This window comes from Macaca mulatta, chromosome 12 (assembly GCF_049350105.2).
Source record: "Macaca mulatta isolate MMU2019108-1 chromosome 12, T2T-MMU8v2.0, whole genome shotgun sequence".
Classification (NCBI taxonomy): Eukaryota; Metazoa; Chordata; class Mammalia; order Primates; family Cercopithecidae; genus Macaca; species Macaca mulatta.
The window spans coordinates 128,124,803-128,151,320 of record NC_133417.1 but is presented as its reverse complement, the minus strand read 5'-3'; the positions used below and the strand labels follow the sequence as shown (position 1 = coordinate 128,151,320).

The 26,518-nt window shown below is 39.1% G+C and overlaps 1 protein-coding gene across 2 annotated transcripts in view; it reads right to left on the bottom strand.

Moving 5' to 3' along the window:
* ACSL3 (acyl-CoA synthetase long chain family member 3) overlaps positions 1–26,518 on the bottom strand; it is a 77,838-nt gene that overhangs the window by 49,496 nt on the left and 1,824 nt on the right. Inside the window, exon 2 of one of the 2 annotated variants that reach the window (XM_001108315.5) lies at positions 1,651–1,709. The exons of the other annotated variant lie outside the window; for it this stretch is intronic. The gene's annotated coding sequence lies outside the window, so the exon portion shown is untranslated. The remainder of the gene's footprint in view (positions 1–1,650; positions 1,710–26,518) is intronic. 2 annotated transcript variants of the gene reach the window in all.

The following is a 26,518-nucleotide window of genomic DNA, read 5'->3' as shown; positions in this document are numbered from 1 at the left end:
TTACATTATCTCTTAAATCATGGGACTTCTGAACATAAGCAATTTCCAAATGTGAAAAGGCTGAGTTCTAAGTTTTGGGATTCAAGACACTGGGTTTCCCAAGTAGTTCATGACATTCCCTTTACTTCATCGTACAGTTAACCTAAATAACATGACAATGAGTCTTACTTCTCTTTTTAGGCAAAATTATGACAAAGTTATCTTTGTCACTGTACCATAGTACTTCTTCTCTATGCACCGCCCTCCCACATCAGTTTCTGACGTCCTTTTCCCTCCTCAAATATCCTAAGTACCCTACTGAGCACACGTAAATGCACTGAAGCTCCAAAACCACTTCTTCACCTACCCAAACCTAGCTGATCCTCAATAGTAATTAGTCATTTCTATAAATGTCTTCCTATTTAAAATCTATCACTTAATATGCCATAATTATCTTTGCAATTTCAATTTTACTGTAAATCTACTAAACTCTCTTGATGCATTCTTAGTTAAGAATTCAAAGTTTGGAGTTCCCATAACCCATTAACTACTAAAAGAAATTTGTAGAGGAGTACTGTGTTACAATGGGTTTACTTAGTCACTTCAAAAGCACTCTTAATTTGATCACGTATATCCCTCAGAGACGTAGGCACAGACATGTCTAAAACAAAGTGAGGAATACTATTAAAGTGGACAGAGTATATTGCTTTTTCCATCACATCTATTTCATTAAAAGATGACAATCTTGGATATGCAAACAAAGTGTCTGGAAAGATACACTCCATGAAAATAAGGGATAATCCCTAGCAAAAGAACCGGGGGGAACAGAGGAGTTTCCTGTTTACTTAGATGCTCCTACATTGCTTACAGTTTTTAATAATAAACATATTACTTGTGTGATTTCCTTTTAAAATCAGTTAAAAATGTCAAGATTAATACATTCAACTGATGTGAAAAAAGACTTTGAAATGAGATCCTGAAAACGAAGATGTCAACTATCATGATTCTAATGGATAAAATGCTTACTGCCTTTACGTCATCAAAGCACTTTACCAACAGAGACTATTTCCTATAGCAGTCCTACTCAATTTTATTTTCATTTCACAGAATGCTAAAAACCTTCAGGTCACTTGATCCTTAAATTTTTGCCCTAAAATTTCATAAACTCTAATTCACTTCAGATGACACAGAAAGAAATAAAATTGTGCTATATTTCTTATGCCCCATGACAACTGCAATAACCATGCAGAACCTTCTATAGGTTGACAAAAAGCCCTTGAAACTACAATCTCTACTAAAATGTAGTTACAAATTTACAGTAACATTAATACAAATTTTAAATGACCATCACATATTAAAATGGTAATAAGTCTAATTCATGCTAAACTATCCAAAATAAAGAGGCTACTGAGTTCAAATCCCTTGCAGACACTTAGTGAAATTCAAGTTAAGGAAAGGAAGCTAGATGGTATTGCGCAATGACATGGTTTAATGTCCCAATTGATTTATATGGAATTAAAGTAAGTATAAAACTATTTTCTATAACTGTCATAGTTCTACAATCATAAAATGAGAATTACAATTTTTTGGTCAGTTTAACCATAATTGGTTTTAACCTAATATATTTTATAACAAAAGAAATCTATTGTAATAAAAAATTAAATATTTTACCAGTTGACAATGGTAGGAGGTACTAGGTGCTTTAAAGATACGCGCCCTTGTGTCAAAACCTGTCAAAACAAACATAAAGAAGACAATCATTACTACTCATAATCCAGTTAATCAGAGCCGAATGCCAACTTTTTCCTGGAGGTATTTTACTTCTAAACCTCACATGAAAAGTTTCTGGTGAGTTTTTCTGGAAACACCAATCTATCACACTATCTAACAATATTTTTATCATGTAACCTTTCTTCAAAAACATATAGTACACATACTACACACCAGTAAGAATGCCCAAAACCCAAAACACTAACACCACCAAATGCTTGCAAGGATGTGGAGAAACTCTCATTCATTGTGGTGGGAATGCAAAATGGTACAGCCACTATGGAAGTTTGACAGTGTCATAAAAAACTAAACATACCCCATATATATGATCCAGCAACCACAGTGCTTGGTATTTACCCAAGAGTTGAAAACATGTCTACAAAAACACCTGCACATGAATGTCCATAGCAGCTTGATTCATAATTGCCAAAAGTTGGAAGCAATCAACATATCCTTCAATAAAGTCATGGTTAAATTGTGGTACATCCAGACAATGGAAAATGAGTCAGTGTTAAAAAGAAATGAGCCATCAAGACATGACAAGATATGAAGGAAATTTAAATGCATATTACAAAGTGAAAGAAGACAATCTGAAAATGCTATGTACTGTACGATTCCAACTATATGACATTCTGGAAAAGAAAAAGCTATGGAGATGGTAAAAGGATCCATGGTTGTCAGAGGTTAGGGCACAGAGGCGGATGAATAGGCAGAGCACAAAAGGACTTTTAGGGCAGTAAAACTATTCTGTATGTACTATAACGGTAGATACATGTCATCATGTTTTGTTAAAACCTACGGAGGGCACAATACTAAGAGGGACCCTAATGTAAACTATGGACTTTGGGTGGTAATGATGTGTCAATGTAGGTTCATCAGTTATAACCAATGTAGCACTCTCGGGAGGTAGGGGGATGCTGATAAAGAGGGAGGCTATGCCTGTGTAGGGGAAGGGGCATATGAAAAATCTCTGCACCTTCCTCTCAATTTTGCTGTACACCTAAAACTGCTCTAAAAAATAAAATCTATTATAAAAAATAAGGTATTTCCAAAACTCAAAAAGTATACTATAAAGACTGTGTTCATTTACCCATGATGATGATAAATAGTAAGTATTAAGATGTACACGTGGTGATATTAATACACTGCTTACAAAAAACACTTTTAAATCTTATTTGAATGATTTTCTCTACCACCTGTGAAGCAAATAGGTTAGCAGTCATTACACAGTTATTTTTAAGAATATATTAACAAGTAGAGCTAAAAGTAGGTTAGCAGTCATTATACAGTTATTTTTAAGAATATATTAACAAGTAGAGCTAAAAGCTAAGGTTTTTTGAATCACTTAATTCAACATACATACCACTGCTTCATTAACTTTTAATTCATTATTAATTTTTGTAAAAACAGACAGACCTTGCAGCCATAAAAAAGAATGAGTTCATGTCCTTCGCAGGGACACGGATGAAGCTGGAAGCCACCATTCTCAGCAAACTAACACAGGAACAGAAAAGAAACACTACACGTTCTCTCACTCATAAGTGGGAGCTGAAGAATGAGAACACATGGATATAGGGAGGGGAACCTCATACACCGGGGCCTGGAGGTGAGTGGGGTAAGGGGAGGGAGAGCATTAGGACAAATACCTAATGCATGTGGGGCTTAAAACTTAGATGATGGGTTGAAAGGTGCAGCAAACCAACATGCCACATGTATACCTATGTATACATGTAAACTTGCACATTCTGCACATGTATCCCAGAACTTAAAGTAAAATAATAAATACATAAATAAATTTTTTAAAAAAAAGTCAGGCGTGGTGGCTCATGCCTGTAATCCCAGCACTTTGGGAGGCTGAGGCGGGTGGATCACCTGAGGTCAGGAGTTCGAGACCGGCCTGACCAATATGGTGAAACCCTGTCTCCACTAAAATTACAAAAATTAGCCAGGCGTGGTGGCGTGCACCTGTAGTCCCAGCTACTCAGGAGGCTGAGGCAGGAGAATAGCTTGAACCCAGGAGGCAGAGGCTGCAGTGAGCCGAGATCATGCGACTGCACTCCAGCCTGGGTGACAAAGTGAGATTCTTGTCTCAAAAAAAAAAAAAAAAAAAAAAAAGACAGACCTTAAACTCAGCTACTACTGGGTTCAAAATCCCTGCTGTTTCGTATTAGCTATGACTCCAGACAAGGTCACGCATCTATTCATCCAGGGGGGAAATAACTTAAAAATCTTCTTGTTATTAATAATTTCTTGTGCCAGTTTTCTCTTATGTAAATGAGAATGGTGCTATCTACAAATAATTCATATCCATATTTGTAGAATTTCTATAAATAAAAAAGAGCAACAGGAGAAAGCAGGCTACGTATATTAACAGAAAATTCCACATTGTTTATTACCTATTAAAAATGGTCAACCTCATTAATTATCAAGGAAATACAAATTAAAACAGCATCATTTCCTCTATTAAATTTTTTTAATGAAAAAAATTCACAAGTGTTGGCAAGAATATGGCAAACAAGATACATCCTGACACTCTTAGGGAAGTACAGCCAGTTAAGAGAGCAATTTGGCAGCATCTAGCAAAAGCTGAAAATGTGGACTCCTATGACCCAGCAATCCCTTTTGAGAAATATGCCCTGGAGAAACTTACGTGCCATGCTTACTTTACACTGCTTTGTTTATTAAATGGCCCAAGGTGACAGGTCCTACTAGGTATGTAATTGGCCCTCAATAAATGTTAAAAACTCTTCAACAAATATTTATTAAATGCCTTACTCAGCTCCAGACTTGACACTTTGCATTCTAAGAATGACACCATAGTACTGAAAAAAAAGAATTCCTAGTCAGTGGTAGAGCCTGACAAATCACTTTAACACGGCAAAAACCATGAGAAGTGCATCAGCTGCATTAGGAAAACTGGCGATTGCAGCCTTTTGTCTAGGGTGGAGAAGGTCAAGGAAATCACTATAAACTGAGTTGATGCATGTATTTTTGTTCAAGCAGACAATAACTGCAGGCAGTAATAACAATTATTTATATAAGAAAATAGAAATTTCAGAAGACTCTTTAAGTAGTTGTGGTAAGCTGAATAAAGGACCTCAAGGGTATCAGGCCCTAATCCCTAGAATCTGCAAATGTTACCTTATTTGGAAAAAGAGCCTAGATTACCCAGTGGTCCCTAAATGCCCTCACAAATGTCCTCATAAATAGTGGCAGAAGGAGATTCGACACACATGACGGAGATGGTGACATGAAGATGGAGCAGAGAGATTGGAAGATGCTGGCCTGAAAGATTGGACTGATAATAGGGAATGCCAGCAGCCACTAGAAGCTGAAAGAGGCAAGGAACACGTTCTTCCCTGGGGCCTTCAAAGCTCCGCTGATACTTCTATTTCAACCCAGTAACACTGATTTGAACTTCTGGTCTCTATTAACGTTAACAGAATAAATTTCTGTTGTTTTAAGCCACCCAGTCTGTGGTGATTTGTTGCAGTGGCCCTAAAAAACAAATGCCTCACTGCCGCTGTGCATGTTTGCTGCCCTAACTGGTTGAAACATTATCCAGATCTCTTAAAAGTCTTCTAACTTTTATTAGCAGGGGGATGACATACTCGGATTAGCAGAGGGATGACATACTCGGATCTCTGTTTCATAATATTAAACCTGGTGCCAATGTTGAGAATTTATTTGTGGAAAAAGAAACTAGAAACAGGAAAAGCATTTAAAAATTCAAAATCCAGACAGAAGATAAAGTTCTTAATCATCAGGTATTTGTGAAAAACCATCACTATCAAAGAGACAAACAGCAAAGAAAAGGTGCCTCAGTGGAAACAGACAATGTAGGAAATGTGGGAAATTTTTAAATATGTCTATGTAATATTCTCAAAGGCATAAGAGAGGCTATTGCCATCTATGAAACAAGAATGGGATGCTACATATAAACACAAGGAATAAAAATAAGAAAAAGCTCTTTGAAATTAGTAGCAGCTGAAATTAAGGAGTCAACACAAGTGTCAGAAAATGAGGTGGTGACTCTTCCAGATAAAGAAGAGCAGAAGCAAATGGGGTAGAATATAGAAAATCTGATTCTCATTTTAAAAAACAAAGTGTTAAATTAATCCAAGAGATTCAGGTCCCATTACAAGGAGTTCCAGAAACAAAAAGAAAAAGCAAATGAAGAGGCTGAAATTCCTAAAACATTTTGCAAGCAGAAATTCCTGAAGCATTCTGCAATATAATATCCCAGAGCTGATAAATACTAGTCTTCGGTTTGAGAGGACTGGGCAGATCAATGAGGGAAAAGATAACTGACTTCTAGACACAGCCATGTAAATTATCAAAGCACAGAGTATAAGAATATCCTCAAATCTTCCAAAAAAAAAAAAAAAAAACAGAAAGTCTGGCCGGGCGTGGTGGCTCACGCCTGTAATCCCAGCACTTCGGGAGGCCAAGGCAGTGGATTACCTGAGACAAGCCTGATCATTAAGGAGAAACCCGTCTCTACTAAAAATACAAAATTAGCCGGGCATAGTGGTGCATGCCTGTAATCCCAGCTACTAGGGAGGCTGACTGACACAGGAGAATCGCTTGAACCCGGGAGCGGGAGGCTGTGGTGAGCCAAGATCGCGCCATTGTACTCCAGCCTGAGCAACAAGAGCAAAACTCTGTCTCAAGAAAAACAACAGCAGCAGCAACAAAATTAAAAAAAAAAAAAAAGAAAAAAAAAAGCAAGCCACCTACAAATAAGGTGATTCTATAACTGATCAACAAACAAGAATACATAACAGAATAAAAGGAGGTACTATTAAAAAGTGTGATTTGGGCCAGGTGCAGTGGCTCACGTCTGTAATCCCACCACTTTGGAAGGCCAAGGCGGGCGGATCACAAGATCAGGAGATCGAGCCCATCCTGGCTAACACGGTGAAACCCCATCGCTACTAAAAATACCAAAAATTAGCTGGGTGTGGTGGGATTACCTGCCTGTAATCCCAGCTACTCAGGAGGCTGAGGCAGGGGAATTGCTTGAAGTCAGAAGGCAGAGGTTGCAGTGAGCCAAGATCATGACACTGTACTCCAGTCTGGGCAACAGAGAGAGACTGTGTCTCAAAAAAAAAAAAAAAAGGTGTGATCTAGGGGTATTCCAGACAAATCAGGATATATGGTCACCCTTCCTGTAAGGCAGGAATTCTCAACCCCGGGGCCACAGACCTGACAGGAGGTAAGCAACAGCAGGTGGACACGTATTACCGCCAGAGCTCTGCCTCCTGTCAGAACAGCAGCCACATCAGATTCTCACAGGAGCAGGAACTGCGCATGCAAGGGTGCTAGGTTGTCCGCTCCTTATGAGAATCTAATGCCTGATGATCTGAGGTGGAGCAGTTTCATCCCAAAACTATCCCCCACCCCTATGCCTCCTCGACCCCCATCCGTGGGAAAACTGTCTTTCACGAAACTGGATCCCTGGTGCCAAAACGCTTGGAGACCGCTGTTATAAAGGAGTAAGAATTATACTGGCACCAGATGTCTCAGAAACACAGGAAGGTAGGCAACTATGAACAAGGCCTTAAAAGTTTTAAGGGAAAGTTTTAACTTAGAATTCTACTCTTAGCTAATTTCCCAATCAATTGCAAGTACAATAAAGAAATTTTCAGACTTGCAAGGACTTATAAAATTTATATTCCACAAATACACTTTACTAAGAAATTACTTGAAAAAGTCCTCAACCATGTGCATATATTCCTTTAAGTTTTAAAACAATTTTTTTAGGCCAGAATGATCTGAAGTTTTGTTACCTAGTTTACAAGAGCTAATATAATGCCGATTCCAAAACCTGACATATCACATAGGACAATCTCTCTAATGAATATGAGGAAAAAATCCTAAAATGTCAGCACATCTAATCCAGCTGAGTTAAAAGAATGATATACCATAACCAAGCATGGTTTGTTTACTGTGAGTGCAAAGATGCTTCACCATGAGAATTCTTCATTACTACCATTCTCTATATTTAACAGGCTAAGTAGGAGGGGAAAGGTGTGAGCAACACCTTATACTTTCTTAAGTATTTAAGAAAAGTGAGGCCAGGCGCAATGGCTCACACCTATAATCCCAGCACTTTGGACAGGTGGACCACCTAAGGTCAGGAGTTCGCGACCAGCCTGGCCAACATGATGAAACCCCATCTCTACTAAAAATACAAAATTAGCTGGGTATGGTGGCGTATGCCTGTAATCCCAGCTACTTGGGAGGATGAAGCAGGAGAATTGCTTGAACCCGGGAAGTGGAGGCTGCAGTAAACCGAGATCACACCATTGCACTCCAGCCTGGGCGACAAGAGTAAAACTCCATCTCAGGGGTGGGGCGGGGAGTGAATACCAATTATTAACTTTTAAAGGAACATCTTACTCAGAAACAAAATTGCTTAAACTTCAACAGTATATTTATTGGAAATCAACATTAAACATCATACTGAAAAGCAACTTCCATCCAAGTAAGGGACAACAAGGCCAACTATGATCGTAATTATTGTACATCGAGAAGGCTCTAACTCTATGCTGTCCAACGTCGTAACCACAAGCGCCACTGCGCACTCGGTGGCTAGTCCAAACTGAGGTGTGATCTAAGTGTAAAATACACATGAGATTCCAAAGACCTAGTAGTAAAAAAAGAACGTAAAACAGTTAACTAATAAATTTTATACTGAATATATACACTGAAATAAGATTTTGGATATATTACATTAAATAAAATGTATTAAAATCAATTGCCTACTAGAAATGTAAAACTACATATATGGCTTATATTTATGGCTCTCAATGCATGCCTTCTGAACAGCACTGCACTTTAGCCAATGCAATGAAACAACAAATCAACAGTTACGAATACTGAAAAAGATAGAGTCATTATTGTGTGCAGATAAGTGCCTGTCTGACAAGAAAATCTGCAGGAATCATTTGAAAAATATCCAACCAGATGCAGAATTGACAAAGATAATTGGATACCAAATAAAATTGATAGTTTTTTTAATATACTATTAATCACCAGTTAGAAACTGAAATGGAAATATAGTCACAATAGCAAAAGCAAGTTTGAAATACTTCATGTAATACAGCATTCATATTTACATATGGGTGTCTGTGTGTCTAAAATGCTACTGACACACACACACAAAAAAAACCCTGAATATATGAAAAGACAGACTTGTTCCTGGGTAGAAAGGATAAACGTAATTCTGCCAAAATTAACCCACAAACCAAATGCAATCCCATTTAAAATCCTACTAGGATTTTTCTTACATGTTTGTTTTGTATGCTTATGTTACAATTAATTCTAATATTTATCTGGAAGAAAAAACTTTGAGAAACAGCATATTTAATGCACATTTGCCCTATTCTGTATCAAAACACTAATTGTTTTAATACAGAATTTTAAAACCAGAAATAGTCATGGGACTTACATATATGGCAATAGTGACACTGCAGTTGCACAGCATCTAAGGAAAATTTTAACCGAGGTAGTAGCTGAATTAAGTCCTGGAAAGATGAGAAGCAGATCCCTGAAGCAAACAACCAGCCTAGTAATACCTCTCTTCCATAGCTCCCATATTCCATAAATAGGAAAAAAAAGAAAAAAAAGGTTTATTATTGGTCTTTATTCTGATTCTGAAACAGTCTCCAGTGATGTCAACCCACAGTCCACATTGCCTAGCCTACGACTGTTGGGGAGGGAAGCACTGGCCATCACATATGTGATGCTGTTCTGTCCCCATCTCCAACCCCGCAGACTATGGCAAATGTGGCCATCCACAGGTATCCAGCAGACCTGTGACCAGTGAAGCCTGCATCAAAAACACGGATGTGTTGGTCCAATCATACTCTTCTGTTCAAAACTTGGAATGGGGTATGGAATTGGAGAGAGACAGAAGCAGCTAAGAAGACTGTCAAAATAAACTCATCTTTCAAGATTCAGGATGAGTATAATTACCCACAGACAAAGCCGAATCAATCTCTCCAGACTCTGATTCCTCCTTCACTGCTGCCTAACAGGGAGGCATGAATGAGCAGAGCGAGTAATCACAAGTAGCCTGAGATCGCTGGAACACGTGAAATATATGGGGGGAGTTAGCAATGAAAATGTTGTAGATAGGATGAGATCGGTTTTCAAGTAAAGCATTTAACCAATTTTTTTTTAATTTTTTTTATTTTTTTGAGACAGAGTCTCACTCTGTCCCCCAGGCTGGAGTACAGTGGCACCATCTCGGCTCACTGCAATCTCCACCTCCTGGGTTCCAGCGATTCTTCTGCCTCAGCCTCCTGAGTAGCTGGGATTACAAGCGCCCGCCACCACGCCCGGCTAATTTTGGTATTTTTTGTGGAGACGGGGTTTCACCGTGTTGAACAGGATGGTCTCAAACTCCTGACCTCAGGTGATCCACCCGCCTTGGCCTCCCAAAGTGCTGAGATTACAGGTGTGAGTCACCGTGCCCAGCGCTAAATGTGTTTTTTTTTTTAAGAATGATTACTTGGGGTCAACACAGAAAATAAACCAAAAGGGATTCCAAGTATGTGGTTATTACCACAGCCCGAGTGATGAAGTGCAGAATTTAAGGCAGTAGACGCAGAACAGGACCAACTGCAGAGGCTTCTCTGAGGTAAAATTAGTAGGACCTGTCAGGTACGACGTATAGAGTAAGGGCTCTGAAAATTAAAGTCTACATTTTCAGAATGAAAGAATGGTGGCATGTAACGAGGAGTACAAGAAGAACAGACACAAATATGAGCACATGAATATAGGACTGGATGTTAAGTTTGTGGGAAAGACCAGAAGAGAGATTCAGTATATTGTTAGAAATACAGGGCTGGGGCTCCAAACAGCTGAAGATGCAGACGTCACAGTCATCACTGATTCTATTCATAGAACACAGAATTCCTCAGAAACAGTATGTTCAGTTGTAGGATACAGGATTAAGGGCAGATGCCAGAAGAACCAACAAGAAAGGTAAAGGAACAGGAAACAGTGACCTGAAAGCCAAAGACAAACACAAAGGTTGATGAGGGTGTTGTCAGGAGTGTCAACAAGGCAGGGAAGGCGACAAGCAGCAATGACATTAAAGTACAGCAAGCAGATGGCCTGGCCTGAAACAATCCATCACTTTCCTGCCTTCACAATCACACAAATTTTTTTAAATTACATTAGCATATATTACTCAACCAGTTAGTTATTCAAGTACATATTCATCAACAGAAAAGTCTATTCTTCAGGAATTCCTGAGCTTCCATTAATAAGTATATACTGGTCATCTTGATGTGAGATTGTTGGCCTTCCAAAAATTTTCTGGTAATATATTCAAAACTTTCAACTCAATTTAAAATGCTTACTCAGTATCTCATGTCCATTACTGTGCTAGGTGGCAGAGATGCAGAGACTGATTCATTCATGCAACAAATGTCAGTGTCTCCTATATGCTGACCACTGGGTGTGTAGCAGTGAATAAAGCACAGTATCTTTCTTTCTAGTGGAAGAATAAATTAAACCTACTCTCCCTGAAGGAGCTCAAAAGAAACACATTATGTTCTTGACTTATCTAAGAAAGACAGAAAATATAATTATTTAATAAAACTATTTGAAATTAATAACAAGAAACAAAAACTGTAATCATCTATAGTTAACATGCCCGTACTCTGGCATCATATAATATAAATAAACTTTATTAACTTAAATACACATACATAGAGTCAGCTCCCAATTATCCACAGGTAAATTATCCATGCATCAAGGACAATTCCCAAATAGTGACTCACGATTCTGGGTAGTGTACTATCCAAATTTCTAGCATGTAATCTTCTAACACATGATGGAGTATAATATATAGGCATTACATATGCCAGTTTTACACTATGTCCACCATTCTCCCCAGAATCATCAATGCAAAGAACAAAAACTGTTACATGCCTACAAAATCATTTCTGAACTAGGTATTTATAAAGGTATAAGTGTATATGTAGCAGTCACTGCAGTTAGTATCTAATAAAAACAACAAATGCCAATATAGATGTTTCTCACCAAAAAAGTTTATCTACGAAAGTGCGATGCTTTTCATTCTCGATACCAAAGTTCAGATTTACATAAACAGGCCCTGAGTATTCAACTGATCCTGCCTTCATAGAAATTTCCATCTGGGTTATCATCTGCTCCACTTCTTCATTACAAGGAAAATCACAAAACTAACTTTTAAAAGACACCCTCTAAACAATCTAACTACAAAACCATCTCTTAAGTTCAAAACTCCAAAACTACTCTTACCATAACCAGTCCTGTTCCACACCAACTCTTTCACTACAATCCTTTGACTTCATCCAGAACTCCAAACCCCTTGATCTCTCCACCGTCTTTCTCAATCTATCAGGCCTCCCGCTGCCTGCTCTCTATTGTTAACTGACTTATCCTGTAACACACTCTTTCAGTTCCCCAAGCATCCCCATGTGTGTTCTTGTCCCACGCCTTTATGCTTGGTATGTCCCAGGGTTCCATCTCCAATCCCCTCCTAACTCAGAAAAACTATGCTCTACCCAGAAGTAAAGGAATATAGATTTTGACTGAACTCTCTCCATCTATTTTTACCTCCATCCTTTTTCTCCCCTCTTCCATCAAGGCTGGGATAGATGTCCTTCCTCTGAGCTTCCAAGACATGTCAGGCATACCATTAACATAACTTATTACAACTGTATTTTATTTAACTTTGCTTTTCTGTCTTCCCACAATAGACTGTGAGCTTCTTGAAGCAAGGACTTTTTATTTCTCTGCTTTCCTAGAATCTAGCAGAGTATGTGATACACAGTGGGTATGAATAAATGTATACTTTTATAAATACTCTTATATTCTATAATTTAAATAGACAGAAAGTATTTTAAAGCCATAAAGTAGGGTCAGGTATGGTGGCTCATGCCTGTAATCCCAACAGTTTGGGTGGCCGGGGCAGGCAGAATGCCTGAGTCCAGGCGTTCAAGACTAGCCTGGACAAAAGAGATCTAGTGTCTACAAAAAAGTAATGTTTTTAATTGGCCAGTCATGGTGGCACACGCCTGTAGTCCCAGCTACTCGGGAGGCTGAGATGGGAGGATCACTTGAGCTGGGGAAGTTGAGGCTGCAGTGAGCCACAATTGTGCCATGGCACTTCAGCCTAGGATTGAGATTCTGTCCCAAAAAAAACAAAACAAAACAAAACGAAGCAAAAAAAACCATAAAGCAACAATTAGCTCTTGCTCAAACATCTGTTGAGAAAAGCTATCCCACATGAGGGTAGGGAATGGGTACCAGAATCAGAACTGCTCCTATGATTTACAAATCACACACTATTGCTCCTTCCCCTGCTTATTAATCCCAACACTTTTATACTGGTGAAACAGTCCAAACTCTAGCTCAAATGTCACTTCTTTTATGAAGTCTTCTAATATCTGCTTGCAGTCCTCTAAGAACCCAAAACACTTTGAATATACCTCTACATTAGCACTTTTAACTATGGATTGTATGTTTACTGTTTTACTTTCTACTTCAACAAGGTAAACACTCTAATGATGCATCTTTGAAATATGAATCCCAAGAAACCTACAAGGTATTACCTAGCATATGTTCAATAAATTTTGGCTGATTTTATGAATAAAATTTTAAAACAGGGAAAAACAAAAAGAAACATCACCCAAAAAAACCCAGCAATAAGCTAAGGAATTATGTCTGTGCTTGTGACACTGAACTGGACAACCCAAAAGAGGAGGGGAGCAGGGGCAGAAACTCTGGTCAATATCAGCTCATTCAACAACCAGTCAAGCAGTAATCACTAAGGCCATCTATGTTCACAGATGCGATCATTTCTACGCTATAACGTAATGTAATTAAAGAGGAAAGAAGCCTCACCGATAAGTCATCTGCCATAGGCACTTCTTTCTAAAACTGCCATATGAAAGTTAATACCAACAAGGTCAAATTTACAGAAATTACTCCTATCATTTTCTAGGAACCAAAAGGAATACAGAATGGGATATGAATCAATCAGTGAGAAGCCAAACCAATGAATATTTTAATTTCATTGAATAAAAATCAAGATTTCAACTGGCACTATACAGATCAACTCATTATTATCCTGATCTGAATCATGACGAATAGACATGAGGTTCCTCCCTCCAACCCACCATTCCAAAGGTTTTTACTCAAAAACAAAAATCCCATTCCTTCCGTCCCCAACCTTCTTGATTTTATCAGTGATAAAATTAGTGATAGTTTTATCAGTGATAAAAACTTTGAGACATTGTATTATATAAGCTAATCCTCAGAGAGTTCGAAGGAGAAATTTTTAAAGTAACAACAGGTACATTTACTGAGCATTTAATAAGTGCCAGACACTGTTCTGATCACTTAGCATATATTATCTTTAACATTAGCAGGTTATACATAACACAAAAAAAGTAAATCAAAAGCTAAATTTTTACAATTATTCCTAACTTTACCTCTCCAAATTTTCACATAAGTGAAAATTTTTAATTCTTCAACTCATTTTTTACTTTCTTTTTTTTTTTTTTTTTTTTTTTTTGGTAGAGACGGGTTATTGCTATGTTGCCCAGGCTGTCTCAAACTCCTGGCCTCAAGCAATCCTCCCATCTCTGCCTCCTGAGTATTGGGATTCCAGTAGTGAGCCAATGTAATTTAAAAACTGTAAATCTATAAATTTTCTATTCTTTCTCCAAATCCTTCAGTAGGATATATCCAATAAGCAAAATTATTGCTTTTTATTTAAATCAGGTCTATATTAAGACCGGTTTAACTAAAATAAATATTCGGTTGCTAATTTTTTTTTTTCCAGACAGGGTCTCTAGCTCTGTCGCAGACTGGAGTGCAGTGGCTTGATCACAGTTCACTGCAGCCTTGAACTCCCAGGCTCAAATAATCCTCCCAAGCAGTTGGAACCACAGGCACACACCACCCCACTCAGTTAATATTTTTTATTATTTTTATAGAGACCAGGTCTCCCTATATTGCCCAGGCTGGTCTCAAACTCCTGGGTGCAAGTGATCCTTCCTCCTCAGCCTCCCGAAGTGCTGGGATTATAGACATTAGCCACTGCGCCCAGCCAAGATTCTTTTTTTAAATTATACAAAATATTATTCGTATGAAACAACATCTTTCTTTTGGTTTTCAATATATAAATGCAAGTACAAGGCCGGGCGCGGTGGCTCACGCCTGTAATCCCAGCACCTTGGGAGGCCGAGGCAGACGGATCACCTGAGGTCAGGAGTTCAAGACCAGTCTGGCCAACATAGTGAAACCTGGTTTCTACTAAAAATACTAAAAAACTGAGCCGGGTGTGGCGGTGCGCGCCTGTAATCCCAGCTACTCGGGAGGCCGAGGCATGATAATCACTTGAACCTGGGAGGTGGAGATTGCAGTGAGCCAAGATCACATCACTGCAGCCCAGCCTGGGTGATAGTGACTCTGTCTCAAAAAAAAATAAAAAATAAATCCGAGTACAGGTGCGATGCAAAGACACACTCAAACTAAAGGGCACAGATATAAGTACAACCTCTCTGTAATTTTTATTAAGAGCCTTTAAATTTTTCATATCTTTTGACCAAACAATTCCACTTCTGTGAATATTTAATGAAGAAAAATTTACTTGAGAATTTCCATTTGCTATTTATAATAGGGGGTAATGAAAATATGCAAATCTAATAATTGGGAAAGGGTAAAGTACTTTGCATACATATAGTAGATTATTACACAACCACTAAAAATATTTTCAAAAACATTCAATACCATGGGAATTGCTCATGATATGATAAATGAGAAGAAGTAGGTTAAATATTAAATACACACAATACATTTCCACTTTTGTTAACATACACACAAACAGGCATCAGGACTGAAAGCACCTCAGCACTGGCTACATCTAGAATGTAGAATTTATGCTTTTATATATTTTCCAAATCTTCTCATCAAATATACATTAGAAGAAAAACTTAAAGCAAATATATAAGTCCATTATAATTTCTACAAATTTATATAGCAACAGTATTGACATGCCTGAAACACTAGGTCAATTTATGATCTTTTAAACAAGAAATTGAATGGTAAACTTAGAGAAGACACTAAAAATATTTCTGTTCAAAACATACAACTCTACGGAATTATGAAATAATATCCAATCTAGCTGAAAAGTTTCCCATTGGCCTTAATAGATGAACGATACCAAAATCGACATAAAATATGATCAGGTATATTGTTATATTTATAGATGTTTTAATACTGCTGAAGATAATTTTGGTAAATTGTAACATTCCTAATCATAAAATTCAAATCATACAAAGTTAACTTTCCAAATTCTGAATTCTGTAATAATAAAATTTATACTTTTTGTAGTAGCTGAGGACCAAAGAAGCAAACTGACTAGATACAGATATTGCTTACTAGTTGTCACAGTCAAGCCTCCAAGTTCCCTAATCTTCCCAGTCTACTCTCAATGGACGGCTTGGTAAGCGACGGCTTTATTTTTATTCCTGTCTCATGCGTGCTGTGGCCCATTTATTTTTGCATCTAGTTTCATCCCAGAGGGCCTCTGCACAAACTCCTGCCCCTCTGGCCTTCCTGTGGATTTTTCCCAAAGCCAAGTCACCATCCCACCCCACCCCACCCCACTGCTTCAAGCCTCTGCCTAGAAAGCGGCCCAGTCGCCCCACCACCACACCATCCCATCGTCCCACCACCATCCCCCTTCTCCTAGATCAGCTGGATGCCACTTCCTCAGAGAAGCCTTTCAAGACAGCCTACTCCCGCTCCCCACCCTTGGCACCCTACAACTTTGCCTTCACAGGACCTATTGCAGCTGTAATTTAATAACTACTTTGTGGAACTGCTTAATGTTCATCTTCCCACTCTATGCACCAGGGAAGGCCCATATTTGTCTTATTCATCACTCTATCCTTGGTGTCCACTAGCAAAGTACCTGGTGGGAGCATCCATCACACAGATGGACAAACAGATGGACGGATGACAGATGTTGAGAATAATAATTTATTTAAATTTTCCTAAGACACTTTTATTTTCTTTCTATAAAAAATATGTAATTGTCTGCCGAGCGCACCTGTAATCCCAGCAGTTTGGAAGGCCAAGGCAGGTGGATCACCTGAAGTCAAGAGTTCAAGACCAGCCTGGTCAACATGGTGAAAGCCCGTCTCTACTAAAAATACAAAAAATTAGCCGGACGTGGTGGTGGGTGCCTGTAATCCTAGCTACTTGGGAGGCTGGGGCAGGTGAATCACTTGAACCCAGGAGGCGGAGGTTGCAGCGAGCCAAGATCGTGCCACTGCACTCCAGCCCGAGCAACAACAGCGAAATTCCATCTCAAAAAAAAAGTAATTGTCTTAGTACTATTATCTATTTTATAACCTTGGGCATACCTGTATTCTAAATTGCGAACTTTTCCCTGTTGAGCATTTGCCCTACTTAAGTTTTTCCTTAGAATTATACACCTTTTTTATGGTGACTATTATGTTACCAAAAACAAGGGAGTCGGGGGTGGGGGGAATGCCACAAGAGCAGCAATGCCACAGATAAAGCAGAAAAGCAAAAAACAAATAAATAAGTAACATTCACATCTGTGGTCCTAAAGGAACAAGATTCCTATCATTAGAAAACTAATTCAAGCCTTAAAAATGAACAGAATGAGAATAGGCTGTTAGTAACCCCACAACCCCTCACCCACTAGACCTGCTCTCCCACCCCATCTTGGCCACCAACTCCCTTGTGGCTTCTCTTGCCCCCTGAAAGCCTAGTCCCAGGAACCAATGTTTCTGTGACAACCATGTCCTTCCTAGAGGACTCCCGAGCACTCACTATCCCAGAGCTCTAAAACACAACAGCTCCCTGCAGATTCACTGCATTTTCTTCACTTCTACCCACAAGGCTGCCAGCTGGAGAGTTACACAGCCAGGACCAATGCCACATGTTTGTGAGACCTAGCCTTAGCTGAGGCCTCCATAGACAATGCCTACTGAGAAGCACTCTCTTCCCTAGTGAGAAGCACTTTACGTATCTTTCATTGACTTCTCACTTTGTTCTATAAACATCTAAGTCCAGAACTTTGTTCACTCTCTGCCACTCCCTGATCTCACCATCGCCTACCCAGATGACCCCTCATCTGGCTTCTTTTGAGTAGATCCCAGCTATCCCACTTGGCATTTTTTAAAATAAAATTTTTTTAACTGAATTCTCCTTTCCACATCTTCCACCGTCACTCTGCTTTTCACCTTTCCCACCTCAAACGGAAAGCTGAACCTTCCCATTTCTAGAACCTACTAAAAACTTAAAAGCATTTGGTAAAATTCCCTTCGCTTTGTCCTGCAAAGATCCAGTCAGTTGCCAAGTCCTGATGGTTCTGCTTCCTCTGTCATCCCCGACCTCCTGCCCTTTCTCATGCTTTTCTTTGTCAGTTCAGGTCCTTACTCCTATCACCTGGCAGAATTCAACTGTATCCCTAGTTACTCCTCTGTCTCTAGTCCCCTCTCCCCCTCCTCCATCAATGCATCCTTCATCCACGTTGCCAGCGTGACACTGCCACTCCCTTATAACCCGTATTTCACATCAATCCTCTCTTCAAGAATCTCAATTCCCTCCTCACTGTCTAAAAGGCGGGGAAAAAAAGAAGGAATAAAAAAAAAATTCCAAACTCGTCTGCCAAGTACTTAAGGCTCTCCACAACTTGAAGTCAGCTTACTTTTCAACTCTCACCTTCCAACTCTTCCAAGAGATTTGGAAACTTCCAACTCTTCCAAGAGATTTGGAAACTTCCAACTCTTCCAAGAGATTTGGAAACTTCCAACTCTCTACTTCACACACTACATACAAATCAATTTCAACCACCTCTCTGCCTCCTTTACCTGTCTTTTCTGCCTTTGCTCACTTTGCCGTTAGCTCTACCTGGAATGTCCTTTATTCTGCATACATCCAAAGTCTAGTTGTCTCTTAGCATCTATATTGATTAGGCATTCTCTGATACCCAAACCTCCACTGGCCCTAACCCCAGCCTGAACTTCTCTACTCATCCGCTGACCCCTTAGGGCACTCTCTTACGGCACTCATTTTCTTTTGTAATTATTTGCTAACCAATTGTACATCTCAATATAGAATGCTTGTAAGCTCCTCACATCAGAAAAACAGTTCTGCCTCATCTTTCACTCCATCTATTTACTGCCCACTGCCTCTGAGATGGTTTCCATGAGAATCCTGTTTGTTGAGATGTCAAAAGAGGAAGAGACTCATGCAAATACCCCAGTGAATTCCAGGTAGTAAACACATCAATGAATACATGGGGAAATGCACAAAGCTAACCAATAAAGCAAAAGACACCTAAAAAATAAATACGGCATGGGTAACAAAAATCCTGAGTCAAGTAAAAGAGGGGGAAAAGGAGGTAAAAAAGAACAGTGATGAAGAAGCAGGTCCCTCTCCATCCCCCAAAAGCAAGAAAGGATTACAGAACAAAAAAAAAAAACACACACACCAGAAGTCCAGTCAGACTAAATGGCACAGACAATGCCACACCACCAGTCTCAACGGCAGGGTTACAAACAACTCGGGCCAGACCTTCAAAGCTCTTCCTGCAACAACTCACTCTCTTCATTTGCTAGCTGCTAGTTCTCCCTTCCTATTCCTAGAAGCTTTAATTCATTCAACAACTACTTTCTGAGTTTAATCAATAAATAAAGAGGTTATGCTAGGTTTTAATTGTTTTTGTCCTCCAAGTCAGTGTTCCTTTCTTCCCCACGGGATGTGATTTATCCTCACAGCTTCCTGAGTCCTCCTAAGCAGTTCATGGCTCAGTTTTATTTGCCAGTCTTCCAAACTCCACCGCCCCCTGGACATCCTACGTGAATACCTTCCTCACAAATCTTTCTTCAGCTCTAACATTAGTCTCATTTTGCTCAGCTGACCATTCCCTCGCTACTTTGGCAAAACGTGAGCTCTCTGTCCTCTATACTGCTCATCTAACATTTACAATATCTCCTCCGTAACTTCATATGGCCTAAAAACCCTTGTCCTTACAGAATTAATATTTCCTAGTCCCCTTTAAATAACGTGTGTCTTTATTAATATAATGGGTTCACTCACACACTGGATTCAGAATGTCTTGTTGCCATTTATCAAAAAACTACTTGTGAAGGGCAGAGAAGGGACAAAGAGGAAGAAAGAATATACATAGGGAAAACAGGAAAAAAGGAAATTACAAGACAAGACGGGGGGGGGAGTCAGAGAGATGAAGAAAGCAACTAACATAAGTCATGATAACCTTGTGAGGTAAGAATTGAAATATTTATGTTACAGAAATTGAAATGGAAGGCTGAGAAAGGTTAAGTCACTCGCTCAAATTTACCTATCAAGCTTTACATACACGAACGGCAATGGTTCCTTGATTCCTTCTCCATCAACACAAGGTTAATGATATAGGATAATATACTTAGAAACACCATCTGAATCATTATCAGGATCATATTACAAAAGGTATTTAAAACTAACAAGAGTAGACCCTTGGTAATTATCTGAGAATTTCACCACGTCAACCCACTTTCAATGTGCTTTATACATATTTCCAAAAAAATGAAACAGGATAAATCTTAATTTTTTTTTTTTTTTTTTGAGACAGAGTCTCCCTCTGTTGTCCAGGCTGGAGTGCAATGGTGTGATCTCCGCTCACTGCAACATCCACTCCCATATTCAAGCAGTTCTGCCTCAGCCTCTCGAGTAGCTGGGATTACAGGCACCCGCCACCACACCCAACTAATCTGCATTTTTAGTAGAGATGGGATTTCGCCACATTGGCCAGGCTGGACTCAAACCATTGGCCAGGCTGGACTCAAACTCCTGTCCTCAGGTGATCCGCCCGCCTCAGCCTCCCAAAATGCGGGGTTAAAGGTCACCATGCCCAGCCAAATCCTAAATTACTGATGTTAAGATATAACAAAATCTAGTTAACGTCCCTCAACTTACAATTCGCTACAGTTTACAATATCTCTTCCCAATCTCCACTAACAAACAGTTATAATACATCAGACATTTCCTTGAATCACAGATATTTGAGTTAAAATGCTGCCTCAAAAAAGAAGGCAACACCACAAACTGAGTAGACTTAGAAAGAAAATACTGCATACCCTAACAAGAAATAAAACTAATAAAAATAGTTAATATGTATTGAGTAATGACTTTGCCACTCAGTCACCTCATTTGAATCTCACAACAATCTAAGGGTAGATTTCTATTATTATCTCCATTTTACAGAAGAAGAAATTGACACAGAATTAAATACGCTGACCAAAGACACACAGCTAAAAAGTAGAGCCAGGATTCAAATCCAAGCAGTCTTAACGCTGAGCCTATGTTCCTACCCACCAAACTGCAACAAAAAAAGTACACTACATTTAGAGGAAAATATGTAAAGGAAACAAACACTAAAATACAGAATTAGCTAAATCAAATGTACATTAACACAGAAACATTTCCCAAGAGAAAGGGTACAAGTGAATTATCCCTACAGTCGTGCAGGGAATTAGAAGTAAAATAACATGTATCTGTAAAATGTGTACTAAGATATTTCTCTATTTTAAGATATTTTTATTTTAAAAAAAAAAAGCAAAGAAAGTTAACTAAAATAAAGGTTACTAAAAAGAGCCTTAGAGGAAAAGTGCCCATTATAGTTTTATACTGTAAGTATAATGGACAAAGAACGGTACCTTAGGTCAAATAATGAAAAGATTAGAGGAAGGCTGAGATAAAAATGTAAAGAATAAAGAAAAAGGAGCACAGGTTAACTACAGTGCCAAAAATTAAAATAGACAAAGATTTGTGTTCAATAATACTTACGGTAACAATGTTTGTAATAACAACAACCAAAAAATAGAAACAGCCTAAAGGTCTATCAACAGAGCAAAGGTGAAATAAATATGGTATAGACCTAAAATGTACTCACTTGTCACAGTAAAAATAAATGACATAAATCGACATGAACCCACACTGATGAAATGAGTTGAAACTCAATTCATGAAACCACACTGGTAAGCGATTTTGAGTGGGGGTAAAATAAACAGTATGCTGAACAAGAATAGATGCAGTACCATCTATATAAAGTTAAGAATACACAAAACAATACTATACACTGTCTAAGGAAACACACGTGTAATAAAGCTGTAGAGAAATACACAGGAATAATAAACACCAAATTCAGAGCAGTGGTTAACTGTAAGATCTGGGGGAAAGGCATGGGTTTCTTTAAGTTGATTACATTTTATGAAATATTTTTCAAACATACAGAAAATGTGTCTATATTTTAGTTAAAAGACAGGAAAAGAAAATGGAACTAGCAGACTATGGGATCCCAAATTCCTTTATATACCAATCTAAAAAATCAATGATAACAATTCCTGTGAAGGAAGGTTAAAGGGGAAAGCATCCTGAGGAATTATGTCCAAAAAAAAAATTCTAGGCATGGTGGTTCACATCTGTAATCCCAGCACTTTGGGAGGCTGAGATGGGCAGATCACGAGGTCAGGAGTTCGAGACCAGCCTGGCCAACATGGTGAAACCCCATCTCTACTAAAAATACAAAAATTAGCCAAACGCGGTGGCGGGCACCTGTAATTCCAGCTACTAGGGAGGCTGAGGCAGGAGAATTGCTTGAACTCAGGAGGCGGAGGTTGCAGTGAGCAGAGATCACACCACTGCACTCCAGCACAGGCGACAGAGCAAGACTCTGTCTCAAAAAAAGAAAAAGAAAAAGAAAATTCTAGTTAAATTCTATCAATTTCCTTATGATTTCCCGGGGGGGTGGGGGTTGCAGGGACAGTTTTATTTGGGGCAGCAACTTTGTGTAATTAAACCAGACATAAAACTGCCCCTAAATGTCATCACAGCTCCTTTCCCTACACAATGATGACTTCAGAGGTTAATATGAACTTCAAGTGAACTGTCACTGCGGGGAGGAGATGCAGCGTCCAGGTTAAGAACATGGACTCTGGAACCAAACTGCCTGGGATGAAATTCAGCACACACTTAGCACACAATCGCCCAAGTCACTTAAATTGTTCTGTGCTTCAGTTTCCTCATCCGTAAAAATCAGAATGATAAAAAGAACCTATTTTCCGGAGGACGCGGTGGCTCAAAAACCATTCCCAGCACTTTGCGACGCCGAGGCAGGAGGATCACGAGGTCAGGAGATCCGCGACCATCCTGGCTAACACAGTGAAACTCCCGTCTCTACTAAAAATACAAAAAATTAGCCGGGCGTGGTGGCAGGCGCCTGTAGTCCCAGCTACTCAGGAGGCTGAGGCAGGAGAATGGTGTGAACCTGGGAGGCGGAGCCTGCAGAGAGCAGAGATCGCACCACTGCACTCCAGCCTGGGTGACAGAGCGAGACTCCGTTTCAAAAAAAAAAGAACCTATTTTGCAAGGCTGAGATAAAAATTAGAACAGCATTTGGCCACAGTATCCCATAAAGGTGTCAGCTATTATCCTTATTCCAAAGACTGTTCATTCAGAAAAACAAAAACTAGGCTTTGTATCCAAATAATGTAAGTTCAATTACTTTCTGCATCAAATAGGAGACAGAAAAGTTGACCATGACAGGACAGTGGAAAGTGTGCAGCTTTTCATGGCTTCAGCAATCAACGTTAGGAAAGCAATTTTTAATTTTTCTAACAATATTCTTTGGTAGTGTTCTAACATCTCCAATGCGTACACATCTGTGTACATACACATACACACACACACACACACACACAGAGGATCCAAAATCAAGGTAAAACATTCTATTTCTTGGCTCCCTCTTAACCTGGCAAAACTCCAGTTCATCTTGGAAAACCTAGTTCCGCTATCATCTCCACCGAGAAGTCTCCCCTTTTCCTTCCCTACTCTGTGCCCGCTCTGCACTTTTTCTCTATTTCCTAACAGTTTCCACTGCTGCACTGATTATACCATCCTGTAATATATTTGCTCATATGTCTTCTTCTGTTGCACCATGCTGTAATTTGTTCATACACCTCCTTCCTGTAGTGAACTGTGAGCTCCTTAAGAGCAGGAACTCACTCAATCATTTCCAAATTCCGAGTACCTTGCAAAACAGACACTAAATAAATACATGAATGAACGAATCCTTAATAACAAATACCTTCACAAACAAGCAGAAACCTGTATTTGGAGGCGACTTATCCAAAAAGTTGGTTATTTAAGTATCTTCAATTCTAAACAAAAATTAGCAGATCAATTGAAACTACCAAATCATCCAATTCTTTATCCTTCAAAATGGGAAACATCAAAAATATGTAAGTAAACATATTCCAATAATAACAGAAGCTAAACTTTAAATAAAAAGAATTAAGGCACCTATGATGTCAGGAAAACAAAAACAGTCCGAAAGCTTTTTTCTAATGAAACCAAAAATAAACATGTAAGGAAAGCATCACAGGACTTACCATTTAGAGTGTCTCCTTTTTCAAAAAATAAATAAATTACGATCAAAAGTCAGATGAAAATATATACTCTATTGGGGTGGATGAAATTAAGACTGAGCCACATTTTAAATCAATCACACAATGCTCTTGTGGCAAAGTTTTCTAAAAGACTATCTCATGAGTCAACTAAAATTGGGCTAATTTTTAGAAATTTAACAGTTCTTGACAATTTTTTGGCATTTGCTTAGGACTCCATAAGTTGCAGGCCGGTTTTCTGTCGCTGTGGGAGGTGTCCCTCCTCCCAGCGAAGACACGGGCCTTAGCTGTGCTTTGGGTTCCATCCCAGCCCCATCCTTTCAGGAATTCTGCACAAACCCTTTTCTAGTCTATATTCAACCACTCCCTCTCCACGGAGCCTTCCCACCAGCATTCAAACATGCTGAAATCAAACCTATTGGAAACAGTTTCCTATACTTACTGTCTCCGTTTTCCTCACCTCCCACTGCTTCCCATTCCACCCCTACCTGCAGATCAGCATCTCTTTCAAAGGTCACCAGTGACCTCCATGACCTTCACCTTGCTAAGTCCAATGGACGGCTCTCAATTCTTCTCTCATAGATGCATTCCACAGTACTGACTCATCGCCCTGCAGGGACATCTGTTTCTGGCTGTCCTCTGACCTTCCTGGCCACTCGTCTCCTTGGCAAGCGCAACCTCCTCTGCCCAGCTCCATCCCAGGCCTCCTTCTCTTCTTATTGTATAGCCTCCCCATAGGCAATCTCACCCATGCCCATGGTTTGAGCTCTTGCCTCTACATGGAGGGCTTCAAAACAGTAAATGGCCACCCCAATTCTGAGCACTAAACCAGCACCTCAATAAAGGCCTCAAAGGCAGCTTCAACTGAACACTTTCGAAACTAAAGTCATGCTCTTCCCATATCCAGAACCTAGTTCTCTACCACTAAGCTCCAGCTCAGTGAATAGCACACATACCCCTTCAGTTGCACAGGTCTGAAACCTAGTAATCACTTAACATCTCTTTCTTCCACTCCATCTACTATTTATCACCATAACCTGACAATTTTATATCTCCATTTTCTCAGTATTTCTGTTTACCATATATGGCTCTTAAGAGGATCAAATGAGCCAACATATGCTAGTACTTTGAAAAATAAAAAAAAAACATTTAGTATTAGTATTCATTAACTGAAATCTCTTTGAAAGCAGGAACTTTGGCAAGTTCATCTTTTTTATTTATTCCACATGGTACCCCTAGGACGGTGTTTTGCATGCAGATGGCCCTTAAGTAAATATATTGCAATGTATTATTTGTATTGGCTTCATACATGTTCAACTGAGGCATTTATGTATTTTTAACAATCTATATTTCCCAATCCAGCCATCAAAAAATGATCTCATAAGAGGTGAGACTTGTAAGTTAAATGACCCTGTGAAGCGTATGCTATAACGGATACTTTTGATTGATTATGATGCTCCTTAATTTAAAAGTCTATCACCCTTGGCCTATCTTTCCTAAAAAAATCTAAATCCCATATTCAAGCCCAAATCTCACATAAAAGAGTCTTACTCCCTCTTACAGTTCATCTTGAGTGGGAGAAAGTATTAGAGAACTATTTAAGCTTTAAGTACCCTGAAGGCAGACAGAATGACAACTTGTAAAGTTGCCTATCTCATTTTCGTATCTTGCAACGTAGGCTGGGATGACATTCAGAGTACGAAAGACACTGTGAAATGAAAAGAATTATTGTTGCTCACAACTTCCCAAACTCTTGCATTATGTACATAATTGCAGGCTCAGATTTCAAGACTGTCCTCTAGCAAAATCTCACCACTTCAAAAAACAGCTCCCTAGACTAGATTTCCATCTACATCACAATCTTGTTCACAATCCTCATTCACACAATACTTTTCCTTCATCGTACCTATCAAACTTGCAACCACTTATTCCTTTGTATGACCATTTGCTTCTCGTCTATTTTTCCCTCTAGTCACTGCTGTCTTCCCAGCACCTAATAACGTGCCTGACATATCACAAAAATTTAATGGCTCTAGGTGAGGCAATGAATCGAATGAAGAATGAAACAGTCACTTAACTGGAACCAACCAGCAGGGAAGCAAATAAGCAAAAGAAACAGATCTTGAGGCTTTAAGATCTGACCCTCACCCCAAACCAGACAGAGGATGATTTTCCCCTCATAAGTTGTGCGTCCTTCATTTCTCCCATTCTTTCTTCCTTCCTTCAAGGAGAACATTTTAGACTCTCAGAAT